General features: G+C 41.7%; 1 long non-coding RNA gene across 3 annotated transcripts; it reads right to left on the bottom strand.

Annotated features, from left to right (window-relative positions):
* Positions 1-11,356: 11,356 nt before the first annotated feature.
* Positions 11,357-16,465, bottom strand: LOC131835378 (uncharacterized). 3 transcript variants are annotated; one of them, XR_009355165.1, is made up of 4 exons: positions 15,894-16,465; positions 13,656-14,042; positions 12,277-12,385; positions 11,357-11,816 (listed from the first exon to the last, which is right to left on the bottom strand). It is a non-coding gene; the product is annotated as an uncharacterized LOC131835378 (long non-coding RNA). The 3 variants fall into 3 exon arrangements; XR_009355166.1 differs by lacking the exon at positions 13,656-14,042; XR_009355164.1 differs by lacking the exon at positions 15,894-16,465 and having other exon boundaries at positions 13,656-14,348.
* Between the last annotated feature and the right edge of the window lie 3,508 nt (positions 16,466-19,973).

The raw sequence follows: 19,973 nt of genomic DNA, 5'->3' as shown, positions 1-19,973 counted from the left end.
CTCATAGGACTTCTATAAAGATTAAATTAGATAACTATGCTGATCCTCTAACACAAAGTAGGTGTATCTCAAACAGAGTAATGACTTGATAGTAGCTTCTATTAAAAGAAGACCTCATATAGAAGGTTAAAAGAGCTATGCAAGGATTAATGTAATGTAATCATTCTGTCACTTGTTCATTCATTCAATCAAGAGTAAACATGCAGTTATTGAACTGCTCTGTGGCAAGCATTGTGCTGAGTTCTAAGGATATAAGGTGAATCTGATAATTCTAAAAGGGTAGAAGAGCTAATAGAGGACTACATAATATAGTAAGGGCAAAACATAACAGTACAGTATGAGGTGTAAGAAGTGACCAACTAATTGTCTTTGTTAAGGGTATAAGAGGGAAGGTTAATAAAGGCTCCCTGAAAGAAGTGACCTCCAAGAATGGTTTTCAAAGTCAACTAGAAATTTGTCAGATGGAAGAACATCCCTAAAAGAAATTGCATGTGCAAAGGCCCCGAGGCATGAAATGTCATGTTATTCATGGAAAAATAACAGTATTCAAAGTTGTTAGAGAATAAGGTACTTATTAGAGAATAAGTTGTTAGAGAATAAGGAAATAGAAGGTAAGGTGGACAGGAACCAGCACGTGAAGACTATTCAGTCCGTGTTGGGAGCTAAGAGTTCAGCTATAGGCAGTAAGGAACTTGTTGAATATTTTTTGAAGAGAGAAATGTATGTCCAGATTGCCTTTGGTTTGAGTAGAGGAAAAGGAGCAAGCTGGTGAGGCAGAAGGCAGGGAAGCCAGTTAAGAGATGAGGACAAAACTGCAGGCTGTCCACCAATATCCTCTCCCTTCTTACATAAAGATTAAACTTTTACCTGGAGGTAGGCTGCCCAGAATGAAGATTACATGTCCCATCTTTTTATCTCAGTGAAGGGAGGCCATGTGGCTAATCTTGTCCAATGGAATGTGAGTATAATTTACAGGTGGAGCCTCTGTGTCCTGCCTCAAAGGAAAGGGATATGCCCTCTCATTTCCCATCTCTCTTTCTTCTTGCAAAATTCAGTCTCGAGGATGAGCCATCTTGAGCTGTGTAGATGACAATGGTAGAGCAGTGAAATGGAAGGAATTCGAGCCCCTGCAGAAGAAGAGGCCCCGCCCAGCCTGGATTGTTATATGACAGGATTGTTATGTGTGACTTAACACATGATGGAAGGAAACTAGATGGAAGGAAATGACCAAAGGCTGGAGCAGAGGAATGGAACAGAAATAACAGATTTGAGAAAAGTTGCGGGACTCATTCCCAGGATGTAGGAGACAAGAGAGGAGGTGTCAACTGTGCCCCTACGTGCTTTTGCTTGAAAACTAGGTGGATCTTTACTTCTAAAGATGTGGAAGTTTGCTGGAAAAGATCTCAATTTTCAGTTCATATGTCCATCTATTCTAGCACCTTTTACTAAACTTGTATAAGAAATTGTATAGGGAACAAAGGATTTTTTTAAGTTGTCGATTGGCAGTAAAGTTGGGTTTTTTTTTTTTTTAAGATGAACATGTCAGATGAATCAATAAACAAGATGTGATATACATATATATATATATACTTATACATATGTAGATATGTATGTATATAATGGAATATTATTCAGCCTTAAAAAAGAATGAAATCTTGCAGATGTAGAGAGGATACTGTTAAGCAAAATAAGCCAGTCAGAGAAAGACAAATACCATGATTTCACGCATATGTGGAATTTAAGAAACAAAACAAAGGAAAAAAGAGAGAGAGGAGAAAAACCAAGAAACAGACCCCTAACTCTGGAGAACCAACTGGTCACCAGAGGGAAGGTGGGTGGGGGCGTGGGTGAAAGAGGTGATGGGGACGAAGAGTGCACTTAGCACGATGAGCACTGAGTCATGTGTAGAATTGTTGAATCACTATAGTGTGACCCCAAACTAATATAACACTGTATGTTAACTATGCTGGAATTAAAATATTTTTAATGTAAGAAGATAGACATCTTAGCTGTAAAGACTATAGAAGAACTCTCCAGACTATGCACAGGAGTGGTGGACACTTCATGACTTGAGCTGTTCACAGATTACCTGAAAGGGCACCTGGGTGGGGCAGTCACTTAAGCATCTGACTCTTGGTTTCCGCTCGGGTCCTGATCTCAGGGTCACGAGATTGAGTCCAAGTCCCACTTCACAGTCAACACAGAGTCTGCTTAACCTCCTCTCTCCCTCGCTCTCTGCCCCTCTGCCTGCACCTGCTCGCTCTCTCTCTCTCTCAAATAAATAAATCTTAAAAAAGAAAAAAAAAAAGCTTATCTATGGCCTGGCTTGGTGCTGTTTCAGCTTTGTGCAGACAGTTGCCTGAAAAAGAAAGGTGTGTGAGAGGCACACTTTTTGCTTTAAGATTTCATAAAAGCTCATGTTTGTAAAGAGGTGGTGGGAGTAAGAGAACATCCCTGAAGTGAGGATAATTTCACATAGCCGTTCATTTGGTTGTGCCATCATCCTCAGAATCCTGAGGAAGTCCATTTTAAATTAAGTTGTCAGGACAAAATGGTGTGTGTGTGTGTGTGTGTGTGCGCGCGCACGCATGCGTGTATTGTGTATGTGCGCACACACATTCTATACATTTAAAAACAGGGCCCTGTTTAAATAATCTCTGCACATTTTCACAGCAGACTTTCTTTTTTTGCACTGTTTATCCCTCCTACACAGGCAGTTTAAATAATCACTCCACATGATAGTCCAGACTTCCTGGGTAGAACAGTTTTTCTTATATTGATTAAAAATTCAAAGTCTATCTATAAATCAGGAAAGTCACTTAACATTCATGTTAACATCCATAAACATTAGGCTGTCTCAAACATATCCGAGAAAAAGGTTTCTTTAACAAGAAATATACAGGAAGGAAGATCAATAAACGTATTAATTCCGTGTGTCTTAATGGGTCATTGGGACTGTGCTCATTGCTCTGGTCTGTGCCCCCTCAGAGTGCTCTATTACTGGTCAAATGAAGGTACTTCTCAGTTTAGTCGGAAGGGAGAGCATCAGTTTAACCACATTCGGCGTAGCTCATCAGGTTATTTCCTGAACACTTACTATGTGCCAGATCTTGTCTTAGGCCAATGGGGATGCAGATGTTTATAAGGGCCAGTGGGATCTGACACAGATGCAAGCAAAGAACTCAGAGGGCCTGGAGGGAGAGATGAATTCCTTAAGGTTGGGATCCAAACATACTTCTTAAAGATTCCTACATTGGAGCTGTAGAAAGGAGGAAAGGCTGGACACTAGAACTGCCAAAAAGGCAGATCCGACATTCCAGACAGAAGGAACTAGTTTCTGCAGGTGTTGAAAGAAGAATGCAAGAGCCCCATGCAAGTGGCTGTGGGCTGTGCTGGAGGTGTGTTTATGGACTGAGTTGTGCCCCCCCCCCCAACATTCCTATGCTGAAGTTCTAACCCCCAATACCTTGGAATGTGACAGTACCTGGGGATAGGGCCTTTATAGAGCTAATGAGGTTAAATGAGGTCATTAGGGAGGCCCCCTAATCCTATATGACTGGTCTCCTTATAAAAAGAGGAGGTTAGAAGGGCGCCTGGGTGGCTCAGTGGGTTAAAGCCTCTGCCTTCAGCTTGGGTCATGATTCAGGGCCCTGGGATCAGGCTCTCTGCTCAGCGGGGAGCCTGCTTCCTCCTCTCTCTCTGCCTACTTGTGATCTCTCTGTCTCTGTCAAATAAATAAATAAAATCTTTAAAAAAAAAAAAAAAAAGAGGAGGTTAGGAGCGTCTGAATGAGCATCCAACTCTTGGTTTCGACTCACGTTGTAATCTCAAGATCATAAATTCAAGCTGAGCATGAAGCCTGTTTAAGATTCTCTCTCTCCGTGGGCCCCTGAGGAGGACATTTTCATCTTCCTGGACCCCAGGAACTGCAGAGGACTGAACCCGGCAGTTCGATCCCTGCCTACACCTGAGGCTGACAGAGCAAAGGGAATGGAGCTGAATGGTCTGATAAAGAGGGAAGGATTCTTAAATGGCTCAGGGCAACATTTGGGAAGTACTGGCAGTGGTTTTTATGATTTGGAAGATAAAAACTAGGAGTTCTAGTCTTGATTTTTATGTAGAGTTTATCCGATTCATTCTTTATAACCATTTTCAGAATGGCCTGGGTAATCCTTTCAAGACTTAAGTCGACATCCAGTGAAACCATTCGAGAACCAGTATCCTGCAAGGAGGAAGAACACATTCATCGCCTTCTAGAAGCTTACTATCTGGTTGGGGATAACGTGACAAAAAATTTTTTAAAAATTGAAAAGGGGGACACCTGGGTGGCTCAGTCAGTTAAGCATCTGCCTTCAGCTTGAGTCGTGATCTCAGGGTCCTAAGATTGAGCCCCACGTTGAGCTCCCTGTTCAGTGGGGCGTTTGCTTCTCTCCCTCTCTTTGCCCCTCCCCCCACTCCTGCTGCACTGTCAACTTCTCTCAAATAAATAAAATCTTAAAAAAAAAAAAATAGAAAGATACAGGAATATACTTAAAGTAGGCTTCAGGTTATTTTTTTTTTTAAACAACTTAATAAGAGCTAGAGTGAAAATCCTTTGTAAATTCTGATGCACTCTAATAGGTTAAGGAGTTTTTATTACTGTTCACCAAAGAATAAACACTGAACTTCTTCTGTGGGTCAGGCATTGTTTTGTGATTATTCATAACAAAAGGATGCAAATGAGCCTGGAGGAGTTCAAATTGAGTCAGTGGTCTCCTGGGAGACCCATAATAGAGGAGGGATCCCAAAGCCTTGGTGCTCTCCCAACACTGCCGTAGACATTTTTGTCTGAGCACTCTCTCCTGGCTCCGGAGCTTCAGGCTTGGGGCTGGAACCCCAACGCCACCATCTATGGTTATTTGACTCACTAAAATCACAAAAAGGTCATTGATAATAGTATACCTCCAAGAGTTCCTTAAAAACTCCACGGTAGTATGGGTAGAGTATCTGGACCACAGTCAGGGCACTATAAATGGAAACTTTTATTATTCTTATCTCTGTTGGTTTCCTAGGGCTGCCATAACAACATCTAAAAATCAGGTAGCTTAAAACAGTAATTTATTGCTCATGGTTCTGGAGGCTTCCAAGTCCAAGCAGGGCTGGTTCCTTCGGCGGGCTATGACAGAATCTGTTCCCGGCTGGTCCCAGCTTCCATTGATGTCCAGCCCCTCCTCGACACTCCCTGCCTGGCTTGTATCTGCATCACTCTGTCACTCTGGTCTCTGCCACCTGGACGTCTCCCTGTGTCTCTGTGTCCTACATGGACACGCGCCCTCTGTGTCTCTCTCCTCTTCTTATCAAGACACCAGTCCTATTGCATTAAGGGTCCACCCTACTCCACTATGATCTCAAATCTTAACTAATTAAATCTGCAATAACCCTATTTCCAAATAAAGTCACATTCTGAGGTGCTGGGAGTTAGGGCTTGAGCATATCTTTGGGGGGGGGGGGGGCTAGTGAGGGAGTTTGAATTCAGCTTCTCATCCTGCTCTATCACAAAGCAGCCAAGTGACCTTGAACGAGGCACTGCCTCTGATCCTTAGTATCTCCATTTATAAATAGAGGTGATAATAATAATACTGACCTTATAGATTGCCCTGAGAATCAGGACAAGGAGTGAGATTGCTTCATGAACTATCGAGCATTATATAATTTAAGTTAATCATAAGCATTCCTCTGGTATTACAGTCTTTGGACGTCTGTTCTACCCTGAGTTGTCTGCTTCTGCAGTGCCTGTGAGCCATCAAAGCACCATAGTTCCTTGCTTGCCTTCCCCAGTCCCAAATAGGACATGTTATTAATCATTAACTCTAAGTGAACTAAATTATGCCTGTGAGTGATTGGACTATGAATTGAGTTACCTGACAATTTCCATGCAAGTCACAGGGCTAGCCTAATGCAACGTGACAGCTCTTTCCTGTAGCACATTCTCGAAATTCAATTATTCTAAGTAAGAAAACATTCACTGGGAGGCCTCGCTCAGATTGCACAAGGCCTGTTCAGCATCCATATGGAGAGATTAGGCTTTGGGAGTGAGGATCCGGAAAGCAGCCAGCCCCCCTGTCAATCACCTTTCTCGGGCTCCAAATGGAATAGAACTGATGGGGTGCCTAGTCCTGTCACCTTCTGCAGAATTAGGGACTGTACTAGCCCAGGAATCATGAAATCCACTATTAGTTATAAACTGGAGGAGATAGTCTGTATTTTGACTCCATAAAAACAATTTAAAAGGAAATTGGCCTTTGATACTTACAGACCAGCCCCTCGAAATAGCCTTCACTCAGGTTCCTCATTCTACTGGTATTTATTTATCGCACATTGCCAGTGTCCTTTCAGTGAAACAAAAGGAACAAAGCAGAGAGCCTGAGCGTTTGGTTTATTCTCATTTGGTTCTGGCACTGGAAAATGTGACTTTCCTTTTCTCTATATCCATGTGATGCTTCTTACTATAAACTATTACGCCCCCACCAGTGCCCCCAAATGACCCTACTGAACCACAGTGAACATTCAGTGCCGTAGAGGGTAAGCCTGGAGTTCTGAAATGGCAGTGATCCCAATAAGGAAAACAGGGGAAGGTGATTTCACAGGCACTAGCAAGACACCAGGTCAAGTCCACATTGACAAGGCTGGACACTACACCCCAGTTCGCCCTTCCCCAGAGAAGAAAGCCCAGGACAGCTGCAGTCACCACAGGTGGTGCAGCTGAAGAGCCACCACCACAGGCATTTCAACTCACATAAGGTACTGACTCAAGGTCGGAGCAAAACATCTCCAGATGTTCACATGAACTAATGGAATATGACTCAGCCACCAGAAAGGATGAAATCTTACCATTTACCACAATGCAGGTAGAGCTCGAGGGTATTATGTTGAACGAAGTAAGTCAATCAGAGAAAGACAATTATCATATGGTTTCGTTCATATGTAGAATATAAGAAACAGCACAGAAGATCATAGGGGAAGGGGGGGAAAACTGAATGGGAAGTCATCAGAGAAGGAGACAAACTCTGAGAGACTCTTAAGCATGGGGGAAAAACTGAGGATTGCTGAAGGTAATTGGGTGATGGGCATAAGGAGGGTGCATGATATGATGAACACTGGGTGTTATATGCAACTGATATTGAACACTACATCTGAAACTAATGAAGTATGTTGGCTACTTGAATTTAAGTCAAGTATATAGGTTGGCTAATTGAAATTAAACTTAAAAAAAATGTTCCTTACAGATGGTCCTGAAGCCAGTGGGGAAGAGCACAGTACTAGATGGAATCTCAACAACATGGACACTTGAGATGAATGAAGATCATGATTGCCACCCACCCCTAGCAGAATAACCATAGATATGGGCTGTGGTAGGCAGAATCCTAAAGAGAACACACACACACACACACACACACACACTCTAGCATCTCTTGATTACTCATTCAAACACTAATATAGATCCTACCTTGAAGGCATTTTACAGGCGTAATGAAAACCTTGAGTACCAAGTCAGTGGACCTTAAGAGAGAAACTCATCGAGTCCTGTGAACCCTTGACAAGCAGAGTTTCTTCCCAGCTGGTAACATAAGAAGTATTCCATCAAGCATCACTGCTGGCCTGAAAATGCAGGGGCCACACAACAAGGGAAGCAGGAGCTTCCAGAAGTGGCAAGCAGCACTCTGCTGGAAGCCGCAAAAGGAAGAGAGACCTCAGTTCTGCAACCGGAAGACACTGGATTCTGCTAATGACTGGAATGTACTTGAGAGAGCATCTGCACTCCAGGTGAGACCACAGCCAACCACCACCTGCCTTTCGGCTACAGCCCAGCCATCCATGCTAGAATTCTGACCAACGGGACTATGAGCTGATAAATGAATGGCTGCTTGTCCTATCAGCTCTAATGACACCTGTCGCACTATAGAGATCACCACTTTAAAGGGTACAATTCAGTTTTCAGTATCCACTGAGATGGGCAACCATAAGGCTATCTAATTCCAGAATATTTTTATCACCCCAAAAAGAAATTCTATACCCATGAGCAGGTCCTCACCATGCTTTCAGTCCCTGGAAATCACTAATGTATTTTGTTTCCATGAATTTGCCTATTCCGGATATTTTGTTAATGGAATCATACAGTATGTGAGCTTTTGTATTTGGTTGCATTTGGTTGCTAAAACACATTTAGCATGGTTTTTCCTAGGCTTTATTTGTGGTAGCCTATACCAGGATTTTACTCCTTTAGTGGCTGAGTAATATTCCATTGTATGAGTGTATCACATTTTGTTTATCCATTCATCAGTTAATGGACATATGGATTTTTCCCACTTTTCACTTGTTAATAATTTTGCTATTCTTATTTGCGCACAAGTTTTCTATGGGCATGGGTTTTTGTTTCTCTTAGGGTATATACCTAGACGGGAATTGGATCAAAGAGAACTCTATGTGTAACATTTTGAGGCACTACCAAAATTTCTGAAGTGGCTGCAACATTTTACTGTCCTGTCAGCAATGTGGGAGGGTTCCAGATCGCCTACGTCCTTGTCGACACTTATTACTGTCTTTTTCATTATAGCTATCCTCGTGGGTGTAACGTAGTATCTCCTTTGGTTTTGATGTGCATTTCACTAATGACTAAAGATGCATCGCTTCCTGGGCTTTTGGCCACTGCTGTAGCTTCTTTAGGGGAATGTTTTATTCAAATACTTTGGGTGTGTGTGTGTGTGTGTGTGTGTGTGTGTGTTTTCAGGAAGGTGCCATACAGGTCACATAGTGACAGTTCTCTGGGGAGGAAACGCTCTTGGAAACCTCTAAACTTTCTCAGCCCCCTCAAGCGGAGGAGAGGCTGCTGGTATTCCCAGTTACAACAGGTGCAAGTCTGTTGGGTTTTAAAGTTTCCATGGAACTTGGGAATGAGGAGATGTAAGGCACATTAAAACGCCTGAAGTTCACTGCTCATGCCGAGATTCAGCTGGTATTCTTGAATTAATTCTCAGATCATTGCAATCTTTTGGTTAATTTTACAGAGTTCTGAAAAAGTTAATTCTGGCAGTTTTTTTTGTTTTGTTTTGTTTTGTTTTTGTTTTTTGTTTTTTGTTTTTTGCCAATGCCCCCATTGTTTATATGGAGGACAAGATTTTCAGAGGCCCTTATTCTGCCATTTCCAAAATACCTCCCTGCTGGGTCTCACTTTAAACAACTAAGTTTGTGGTAGTTTGTGTAGCGATTAGAAAACTAATGCATGAGACAAGGGTGAGGACATGACTGGACTACAGAGCTAAGGTCCAAGCTCCCACTATGGCAAGAATATTGTGACTCTCTGGGGTGGACTCTGATTTACCTCCTTTGTGGTTTCTCCTTTAGATCTTTTTTCTTGCCCCTCCAGCAGATCCTTCACTATAATCCAGGAAGAGAAATCCCTAGGCAAACATCTTTTTCATGTTCTAGGAATATCCTTCCAGATGCTTGCTTTCGAATTGGCAAGCCGAGGCTTTGTTTATTCATTCAGCAAACATGTACTGTGCAACGGCCAGGGTCACCAGCTGTCCCACTTTGCCTAGGATGTTCCATTTTCTAGCACTGACAATGCTTCAATCCAGAAAATAACTCAGTACCTGGAAAACCGAAATGGTTTTAAACCCTATCATTCCCCAGGCCTATGGTCTCGGGCAGGCAGGGGTCAGGAAGCTTTTTCCCTAAAGGGGTACATAGACTTGAGGCTCTGCTGTCCAGATGGCCTCTCTTGCAACTATTCAGCTTGGTGTTTTGAACACAGAAACGGCCGTGGACAGTGTGTGAACAAAAAGACATGGTTATATTTTGATAAACTTTATTTTAAAAATAGACAGCCATACCAGAAAATACGCATATGGTCAATATACACATTTAAAAAAAAAAAAAAAAAAAAAACCTTGCTCAACATCATCACCCATCAGGGAAATTTTAAAAAATCAAATATATCAAAGCCACAATGAAGTATCACTTCCCACTCACCAGGATAGCTACCATCCAAAAGACAGACAGTCGCAAGTGCTGACAAGGGTGCGGGCGAAATCGGGACTCCCCCTATTTTAACTGGTAGATTAAAGGAGCCAGTTGGGGAAATAGTTTGATAGTTCCTCAAGATGTTAAGCTTAAAGCTACCATTTGACTCCGCAATGCCACTCCAGGGGTCTAGTCAAGAGAAATGAAAACCTACATCCACAGAAAGCTTGTGCCCCGCAGTTATCAACAGCACAGGAGTGGAACAGCCAAGCCAGACACTGTGTCTCCTTCTCACTCCTGTGCAGATGAGCGCTCAGCCAAAAACACAAATGTCTTCTCTGCAGCTCTCTGGAGCTTTGTTTCCTTCCCTCCTGCCCCGGTTCCTGCCATACTGGCACTCCCACCAAATTCCCGTCCCTGTCTCCGTCTCTCGGACAGCCCGTCCGGCCGTGTCTGGGCTCCTCCTTCTTGCGCCGCAATCCGGAAACTGAATCCAGGCAGTCAACTGTGATGGTTGGGCTCACTGCTTTCCCTTCTGTCAGAGACCACAGGCCGGTGCAGCCCACCACCCAGGGTCAGGCATCATTAAATCATAGACTTTAGCTACTATTTCTTAGCTGCTTCAGGTGGGAGGGTCAATTCAATCTGTTCTCCTATCCTGACTGGAAGTGGGACTTCAATCTTGCCTGCTTTTGAACTTTCTAGAAATGGATCCAGACTGATTGCGTTCCTTTGTCTCTGGCTTCTTTTGTTCAGCATTCGGTCTGTAAGAACCGGCTGTGTTGTTTCAAGCAGCTTTCGTTCCTTCATTTTCATTGCTGGTTTGTATTTACATATATTTATTGATTTCTTGCCATGTGTGCCAGGAACTGTGCCAGGCTCTAAGGAGACAAGTTTGATCAAGATAAATATAGTTCCCACTCCCAGGAAGTGTAAAAGCGAGTGCAGGATTCAACAAACTACAGCTCATGGGCAAACCCAGCCTGCTGCTTGTTTTTTAAATAAAATTTTATTGGGCACAATCATATCCACTCATTTATGCATTATCTATGGCTGCTTTCATGCTACCATGACAAAGTGGAGTAGTGAGAGAAACCACATGCTAGTCCACAAAGCCAAAGATAATTACGATTGGTTCTTTCTAGAAAAAGAAAATTGCTAATCCTTTGTCTAGTGGAGAAGGCTAGTAACTTCTTACTGTAACACAGTACAAACATGGATGCCAATATCACAGAGAATAAATGACCTACTTGAACGTGACCAGACCTGTCCAGTGGCATGCTGGTAAGCATTTAACAACTGGGAATGCAAAAAAAAAAAAAAAAAAAAAAAAAAGAGGGACATATATGATACATTGTACCTTTATTATAAATTATAAAGAGTACATATACCACATTTTACACTAAAAACACTAAAAACATACTGGTTGTCTGCAGCTAGGTTGGAGGGAGTGGAAAATAACTGTTAATACATATGGGATTGCTTCTGGAGGCATTAAAAATGTTCTAAAATTAAATCCTGGTGATGGTTGCACAGCTCGGTCCTAAAAACACCCCTGAACAGAAGAGCTTTATTCAGGCCATCTACTTATCGTCTCTGGGGGCTCAGTGTAGTCTGGACGTTTCACGTAAATGAAATCCAACAACGTATGGTCTTTGGGAACCAACAGTAGTCTCTCTTGTCAATTACCTATGAGCAACTGGTTCTCACAGAATGCTTTCCTTGGTTTGGATGAACTTTTATACTCAAGAGATAGCCAATGGTTGCGGTCAATGATTGACTGTCATTCCAACATGGTCATGGCATATCCATTTCTATTTAAGAATAGAGAGAGATACAACAAGGACATATGTCAGAACTTCCTTCATCAATGATAACGAGCAACTCAGGTGCAGAACGGTGTGATGTGCTGCATTATTAAATCATACAGTTTTTGAATAGTGAAGTCGTGTCGCCTCAGTATTCTATGCCTTGCACTATGTAACAATCAAAATCTTTTTGATTATTATCATTTTCCTCATTACTTTTTAAGTCTAGACCCAAGATCGGCCAACTTCTCCTTAAAAGGACACACAGCAAACATTTTAAGCTTGTGGGCCATACACTTTCTCTTGCCACTGCTCAATTCCCGCCCTCATCACCCGAAAGGGGCCACAGACAATAGGTAAATATAATGGATGGGTCTGTATTCCACTAAGACCCAATTTACATAAACAGATTGAAGGCCCGCAGGCCATGTCTGGGTCTAGACCACCAAGAGTATAAATAAAAGACTTGATTTATGCCGTGTGCCAATCCCACCAGAATTTCAAGCTGCTAATAAGACATCATCAGGAAATGCGAAGTTAGGAGGACAAACACAGTGGAAGGGTTGCGTGGTGTTCTATAATACAAAAAGAGAAAGATTAACAAAATACTGACCACATAGTACTTAAGACAGGAGCTTTGAGGACTATATAAAGCATTCTAAAGTTCCATCTTCCTATCACTAATGCTCTTTGCTCTGGCCATTTTCTCTAAAGATAAGTTATAAGAGAAAGGAAAATTTCATATTTCTTTATCACACTGATAAATGTTTTGGCTGTAGGATACCAACTAACATTCTAAGTGACTGACAATATTGTATTTTCTTACAAAATGATGACTCTTGAATAGCCTACATCGATTTCAAAGATGCAAGGAAAGTAAGCTTCTAGTAAACATGTGAACAAACCTCCCTCCGGCGACTGATCCCTTTCTCCCATCTAAAGAGAATGATGACTTCACAACAACCAAGCACAGGTATTTCTCTAATTAACTTACCTCAGGTCACACTGAAATTCAGCAACAACCAAAAATAATCAGACCGAGTATCCTCAATAATTCAACCACGTGGTTGATTTAAACATTTTTAATCTAACATACTGAGATACAACACAGGATGATAATGCAGATATAACATTACTTGTCTAGAATTCCTTAGTTATCAGCCAGAATTTGGTGAGTATTCACAAGATGTTGGACACTCCACTAAATAACGTGAAGGATACAGACACTCCCTCCTTCCCCTCCATTCCCGCTTCTAACACTCCCATCCAGGCCCTTGGCCATATCAGCATGACTGCATTTAATACCACCTCTTACGCCCTTCAACTCACTCAGCACCCTATCAGGTCGATATCCCTAAAATATAGCTTCTGTGATACCACTTTCATGTTCAAAAAGCATAAATTCCTTAGCCTGGCATTCAAATTCTTCAACGACAAAGCATCTTTTCCACCTTGTCTCCCCCTACACACATTTTTCCTCCAACCCTTCTTGGCCCCATAAATATATCTTCGCAATTGGGACCACCACACTTTTGCACTTGCTGTTCTCCCTGCATGGAATATTCTATAACAGAGAAACCCTGTCCTCCTGATTCAGAGCTTGAGTCAGGGCTTCTCATCTTATCCACCGCCCCCCCCCCCAATCCTTAAGGATCTTTCTAGCTTTTGACTTCCTTACACTTGACCTTAACTCCAATCTGTTCTCCATGAGGTAGAATTAGTGTGAACTATCAATGCTACCAACTCTATTAGAAAGGGCTCTGTGAGAAAGCCAATTTAAGCAAGATTTGACCTCCCCCCCCCAAAAAAAAAAATTTTTATGGTAAGAATGGTAGGGTAACTTACATTACTAAAGGACTGAACAATCAAATGACCAAGGCAAATGTGCAGCTGAAATTTGAGAGGAATTGGAACAAAGCACTTCTTGGACTCCCACAGTCTCTTGCCTCTGTTTCTCATGGGTAGACTTCGTTTCTTCTCAAAGTGGATGACTTCTTGCACATGGCAGCAAGTAGGGCACCCTCCAGTTGCTTAATGTCCCGTTTAGTAATGTCTTTTTCCCTCAGACTACGAAGCTTATTTTTTAGTCTCCAGTTAGAAGGATACTAGGAAAGGATTCAAACTGGCTTGGCAGAGGCCAAGTACCCATTCCTGAATCACTCAGTCGTAGCTAAGGGGCAGTGTTATTTAGTACATATGTGGCTCCTGACTCCCATACATCCAGAGCTATTCCTAGAGTAAGAAGAAGATTTATGAATAAGACAATAATCCTAAAAGTTGTCTTGTTCACTCCACGCCTTGGTCTCCCAGTGTTAAGTGCTATGGGTAGGCTCATACCTCCGCGCACATGTGCACACAGAGGACCTGAGTGCCGTAGTCTTAAATGAGGACAGAATTCTCACTGAAGTAACCACAGACATGTGGTCTGGAAGTGAGGTAGTTAGCAGGATGCCCCTCTGTGCCCCAGGACCATTACTTGTATGTCCTTTGTCAGCACATTCAGACCTAGCACTCTGCAGTAAGGGTTTTAGATCCCTAAAAGCATAGCCACTACTGCTATGGGTTTCTGAAACCCAATAGTGAGCCAACCTGGGGTTATGGCTATCTGTAGCTCCGTACTATTCAGAGCGACTGGATATGCTCTTCTTTAACTCCAGATCCACTCTCTAAGCTGCTCTGTGCCTTGCAAAGCCACCGCAGGTAGACCACATGAAAGGGTTAACTTTCCCTCTAGCTTCTAGTTGAGTAGAGTTACTAGGGAGCCCCAGCAGACCACCAGATAGAGGAAGAAGAGTAGTCAGAGCATTTATCTCCCCAGCTTCCTCCCTGTGGGTTGCCATGGACTGACTGTGTCTGTTAACTGAAGATCATTGTTGCTCTCTGTTCGCATAACCTCTCTTGTCTCCAGGCTCCCTTAACCTCTCATAATTCTGTTCTCTACTTCCCAATTCTTGTCTTGGGTCATGACATGTAATAAAGCTAGAATACTCTAAGTAGCTTTGGCAATTCAGCCAGTAGGAGAATCAAAGACTCTGAGAATAATTTGTTGGAATTATGAAAGGGGGAGTTTCACATTGTCAATATCCAAGGGCTGCTTGCCCCACTTCTCCACCCAAAGGATCTGAAGATTTTACCCCTTGCTCCTTACCCATTCGCTTTCACACCGTTTCATTCTCTTCCAGAGGAGAATCTGGTAGAACTGAGTGACTTAGGACTACCTTCTGGGATCCTGAGATAGGATCCTGGGGCCATGGAAATAAACAGAGGACTGCGGCTAGGACAGAAGCAGGAGTCCAGGACAAGGGATAGTTTCCCATTATACTGCAAAAGGACTGAAGATAAGAGCCTGCTCACCAGACCCAGGACATAGGACATGGAACAATGGAGGAGCCTGGAATGCACTGGATAAAATAGGAACCGCTCACAAATCCTCCCTCTCACTGTGGACCAAGAATGGACTCAAGAATGAGACTCAACCCTGCAGTAAAAAATTCCTGATTATTCCTCTGGAATCTGTAATATGTGTAGCCTACTTGGAGCTAAGGTTTTTGAATACTGTAATGTCTCACTCCTCCCTTTCCGTTTGAAGAAACTAGTCCTCTGTTAAATTTGTAATACAGAGTCTAGGGTCAAGGGAGTCATTTCCCAGAGCCATAGCCATTGATCTTCTAGACAGGCAGCCTCTCCACGACCACCCTGCCCAGTCACCTGAATCACTAAAATAAATAAATAGACAAAATGGATAGATGGATAGATAGATAGACAGACAGACAGACAAAGGGGTTTTCAAAAACTAATCTTTTTGAATTAGGTTTCATTCCAAAATAAATGCCATTAGAGTACAAAAATAAGAGAGTGAGATTGAAACACAATCACATTTTTCTGTGTAAGAATAACTTCCCCAGAGAGAATACAATAGAAAATTAATAAGCAAACAGGCCAGCTGTTGGCATGGCACTCTCTTGAAAGCTAGGAAGATATATATTCATTTGCTTTTGCTGCCGTGACAAATGAGCACCAGTTTAGCGTTCTAAAGCAACAGAAATCTGTGATGTCCCAGTTCTATAGGTAGGATTGGCTCACCTGGTTCCTCTCTCCCTGGGTCTCAAGGCCAAAGCCAAAGTGTTGGCCAACTTCAGAAATTCTGTGGAGGCTCTCAGAAAGAATGTGCTTCCAGACTCATTCAGGTTTTTGGCAGAATTCAGTTATTTTTGGTTGTAGGACTGAGGTCCCTGTATTACTGGTGGCTGTCAGCCAGACATTGGTTCTCAGTTCCTAGAGCCCTTATTGTGGTTCTTTTCATCTTTAAAGCCAACAACAGTAGCATTCTTCTCTTGCTTCAAATCCCTCTTTCTTCTTTAGTCACATTCTTTTGCTCCAGCTAGAGAAAGTGGATTGCTTTTAAAGGCTTTTGTGATTAAATCAGCCCCACCTGAATAATCCAGAGTAATCTCTCCATTATAAGGTCTGTAATCTTAAATCTGCAAAGTCCCTTTTGCCATGTAATGTAACATATTCACAGTTTCTAGGGATTAGACTGTGGACATCTTTGGGGTTCTTTCTCCCTACTGCAGAGACCCAAGCTGGGTCATGACTAAGTGGAGGGAAGGAAGCAGTGTAGACCAAGACTGATGCCACTTTCACACGGGAATTTTTTTTTTTTTTTTTTTTTTTTTTAGCTCTCTTATTTATAGTCCAACATACTGGGAAAATGCTATGAAAATAAATGTTAATTTCAGTATATTTTTCTGATTATATCTAAAATATGTGTTGTACATAGAATAGCTATACAGTTAAAACCTTGGAGTTGCATATTTACCTCATTCAATTTATGAGAACTATCTGCCACATAACCTAGTTAGCAAAGCCAGTCCTCCCTATCAAGTTACTCAATCAAATCACACTTTCTATTAGGGAAAAAAAAAAAAAAAAAACCTCTCTGACTTAATTTTTTATCCAAATAAATGCATTAATTATACAATCTGCTGAAAAAGACACAAATCACAATGGTAAGTTTACACGACTGTAAGATAAACTACTAAAAGTTGTCAGGATTAAAATTACTTGGATCTACTATCATTAATTTATGGATTTTTATAAGCTATAAAATCAAGCATAAATCTCTTCGCTGCTTTTCATTATTTAACTTGTAACAGTCCAAAATTTAATGTATAGTTAAAAATAAGTTTTGTTTTGTTTTTTTTCTGAAGGGAGGCTAATAGAAAAAGGAGGTGGGTAGGCATGTGTATCCTAAATGCAGATGTTAGGCCTTCTGGAGAATGTCATGAAGGGAATTCCCTTGACATAAAGGTAATTTCCTCCTATGTGCTCAGGCAAGCTATCTCGAAGATCACAGACCAGAAAGGTTCACCAACCAAATTAAAATAAGAATCAACCAAAAAAAAAAAAAAAAAAAAAAAAAAAAAAAAACTTGAATTACAGAGGTTATTTCATCCACTTGGTACAGAAGCAGGAGAAAGTGATGGGGTAAGCTAACACACTTAGCAAAGGGTAAAAACAGATGAATTCTCATCAGGCATCTTAGCTGTAGACACAACACTGTGGGGGCCCACAAAACTGTTTTAATTTCTTATAAAATCAGAAGAAGAAAAAAAGATACTCCAGCCTGGATTATTTAGTCTTTCTTTCAATGCAGTTGTATTTCTTGTTGGAGAAAAGGGCCCAGGAAGAAAGACTCAAGTCCCCAGGGCCCAGGACAGACATCCTGCAGCCCAGGATGGGAAGACAATTCTACCTAAATCTTGGGTCACACAATATTCATATCTTGTCTTTCCTCCATTGACATTCCCCACTGATGGTGGGCTGATGAAACAAGAGTTGAGTTTGAACAGAGGGCTTAGACAGAAAGCACCTGAAGCCAATATAAATACCAGCTTCACCCAAGAGACTCATGCCTGGCCACAGCCACAGCCTAGCAGTTATCCAGCTCCATAGCTCTGGGTTTTGATGAGTTTCTTAGGCAGAGCCCATGTGGGGCCAGAATAGGACCATACTGGAGCCTCCAGTGGCTGACCAATTTCAAGATGCCCAGAAATGGGCTCTTCAATTTGTAACTTGGGTCTTTCCCTATCTTTGTACCTGTAAGTAGCATTCATTTGTTCAATTACACATTCCATCTACCCCATCTTCAACACGTCTTACAGATTACGTACTAGTGTATTTAACACACAAATTCTGCCTGTGCCTCACAAATTATTTGTTTGCCCATTATCAATCCCAAACATGTCCAATCAATTTTGCCCAAATCCTGTAAGCTACTAAGATTCCTTGTTATGCTTTACACTTCTTTTTTGAGTTTTATTCACCCCATTTGTTGTCTAGTCTTTAATAGAAAGACTGAATATTCTCAAATAATAAAGAAAGTATATTATAGGAAAGATTAAATAAGAATAATGTATGAGATTAAGAAATGACACCATTAATTCATTAGACACTGTGGTCAAACATGATTCATGTAAAGAGAGAGAAAGTTCTATTCCACAAAAGACCACGGAGCTCATCAACTTCTCACCATGCTTCCATCATCACGTTTCTACTTTATACCAGGAGGTGGACAAAATGAAACATTTTATAAGGTGAGATAAGACAGGCATGTTAAGATTGCAATGCAAGTTTAAAAAAGTAAATACAAAAATTTTATCCAAGGTAACTTGAAAAATTTGATAGCTCCTGAAAATAGTTCAGTTACATTTTTTAAATTAACCATCCCTAATCTCATCTACTTGGGCCACTCGTAGTTGCTTTTCTTTCCAGGTAATGACTTATCTCGGGGATAAGCACTGAAAACAGCTGAAAAGGATCACTTATGTTCAATCTGGTGGGGGAAGGGCACCAAGGGAGAGCACCATTTTTAGCTTTTATTATTTCTGATCCATATTCTTTTTGCTTTATCTTCAACAAATTCTCAAGAGCTATGCATTTCTTGGTAACAGGGATAAAAGAGTAAGTAATTAAATGAAAGTCAGGTTCATTACCTACAGTTAATATATTACTTCCAATTTCAGTGTACAGCCGGAGGGGACCAAATATCCCCACTTCCAAACCCACACCTCATCTTTAACAGAAACTTGCACAAGACATAAAAGGAGAGGAAGTTTGGCGGGTGATCCTTGATTTCATCAATTAAAAGACTCTTCCTCCAAGTCAGTATTTCAAATTGTCTATGCTCTGGACAGAATTGGGGGGCAGGGGCTATAACCCAAAGCGATGGGTCACACTAGGAATTGGAAAAGGTAAAGTGTTTATCCATCTGAAATGAAAGGGACGATGGGCTGTGGAAAGGAGAAAATGGAATAGAACAGCTCTCTAATGTCAGGAAAGAGATGCCCAGGGGTCTGAGTCCTCCAATTTGAAGGCACTGGTCTGTACCATACAATGCAATTGGTAATTGTCTATGACTACTATCATTATAAAATACCTTAATCTTATGCTTTTTTCTTTTCTTTTCTTTTTAGATTTCACTCGTTTATTTGAGAGAAGGAGAGAGAGAGAGAGCACAGAGGGTGAGAGGGAGAAGCAGATTCCAGGCTGAGCAGAGAGCCCAATGCAGGACTCCATCCCAGGACCCTGGAATCATGACCTAGACTGAAGGCAGAGACGCTTAACCGACTGAGCTACCCAGGCACCCTAATATGATGCCATTTTAAGAATTCTAAGAATCCCTTTCTATAGTCCAGCCCCCACCATGCTTCCCATGTTGTAGGGGCTCAGTGATACGTATTTATCCAATTCTTCATTCATACATGCAGGCAGCATTTGCCAACAACCTGTTATATGTCAAATGCTGGGGTGACAAGTCGATGAGCATTCACTATCACTCTGTGACAGGCACTGTACTAGACACTGGAGATAAACAATGAACAAAACAGTCTTTGAGAAGTTCATTAGCATTGGCTGCATGCCTTTCTAGGCAAACTTCCCTGGTCCTCTTTATCTAAAAATCCCTGATTCTGGTCTCACTATCACTTTCATCCTGTATGTCTATGAATCGAGGAGAGGTAAATAAATGTGAAGCCACTCCGAGACCATGGGCCACCCAAAAAGAGGGGTTGGGCCACATTTGGCCCTTGGACCATTACTGGTTGACCGCTGACTTAATAAAAGTAGGAAGAGAAAGAAAACTGGGGGATAAACTTTCCATGG

Source organism: Mustela lutreola, chromosome 7 (assembly GCF_030435805.1).
Source record: "Mustela lutreola isolate mMusLut2 chromosome 7, mMusLut2.pri, whole genome shotgun sequence".
In the NCBI taxonomy this organism is placed as follows: domain Eukaryota; kingdom Metazoa; phylum Chordata; class Mammalia; order Carnivora; family Mustelidae; genus Mustela; species Mustela lutreola.
Note: the sequence above shows the minus strand (reverse complement) of the source record. Positions and strands in the feature narration are given on the sequence as shown.